Source organism: Octopus bimaculoides, chromosome 4, assembly GCF_046866305.1.
Source record: "Octopus bimaculoides isolate indiv1 chromosome 4, ASM4686630v1, whole genome shotgun sequence".
NCBI classification, from domain to species: domain Eukaryota; kingdom Metazoa; phylum Mollusca; class Cephalopoda; order Octopoda; family Octopodidae; genus Octopus; species Octopus bimaculoides.
In genome coordinates, this window is record NC_142931.1 from 132,136,995 (window position 1) to 132,137,991 (window position 997).

A 997-nucleotide genomic window follows, 5' to 3' on the forward strand; every position below is an offset into this window, starting at 1 on the left:
CCAGTGGTGAGGGATTTTCATGACACTATGGTAATAGTGTTGGAGGTGGTGGCTGTAATATCGGTGTTGATAATTGAGTGTTAATGATGTAGTGTTGAAGTTGATAATAATATAGCGGTGTTACTGGATTCATCACATCTGTTACAGTTCTTTATGCATGTGCGTGTGTGTATGTGTGTGTGTGTGTGTGTGTGTGTGTGTGTGTGTGTGTGTGTGTGTGTGTGTGTGTGTGTAAGTGTGTGTGTAAGTGTGTGTGTGTGTGCGTGCGTGTGTGTGTGCGTGCGTGTGTGCTAACTCACGAAACTCTCGGACCTTGAGTCACTCTGTTGCTTCTACTAAATTTTAATAAAAAATATACATTTACTCATAGTTTGAGTTCTATTTTCTCTGTTTGCATCACCATAACTATATATGTCTACACTACCTGTCTTCGTCTTTTTGCTTTTTTGTGAACCCCACCCCCCATATTTATTTATATATATATATATATATATATTCGCATGCACAACAACCCCAGCTGAGAACTGTGTACTATAAAATAACTTTTTTCTTTTTTTCAGCTTATCGAACTTCAATATCGGAAAAAATGTATAACCTTCTACGTCAATAAACCACTATTGTTCCCTGAAAGTTTTCTTTTTATACTTTCTACTGCTCGAAGCTTACTAATTTCCTACACCTTGATCCTTGGATCTTACCTTTACATAATATATACATTACATATATACATACATATGTATATATATATGTGTGTGTGTGTTGGTGTATCTATCTATCTATCTATCTATCTATCTATCTATCTATCTATCTATCTATCTATCTATCTATCTATCTATATGTATGTATGTGTATATATATATATATATATATATACAGCAACAAAGCAACAAATAAACGATAGAACTGAAAACTTTGCAAAAAGAAGCCTATATGACATTGAAAAGCCACAAAGCCAACTTAATGAACAAATGAACAATCTTCAATGCAGTCTAATGAA

The 997-nt window shown here is 34.0% G+C and overlaps 1 protein-coding gene across 1 annotated transcript in view; it reads right to left on the reverse strand.

Annotated features, from left to right (window-relative positions):
- Positions 1 to 5, reverse strand: part of LOC106876315 (uncharacterized) — a 54,200-nt gene extending 54,195 nt beyond the window's left edge. The window contains exon 1 of the mRNA XM_052967709.2: positions 1 to 5. This exon is cut by the window's left edge and continues 1,281 nt beyond it. The gene's annotated coding sequence lies outside the window, so the exon portion shown is untranslated.
- Positions 6 to 997: the final 992 nt, after the last annotated feature.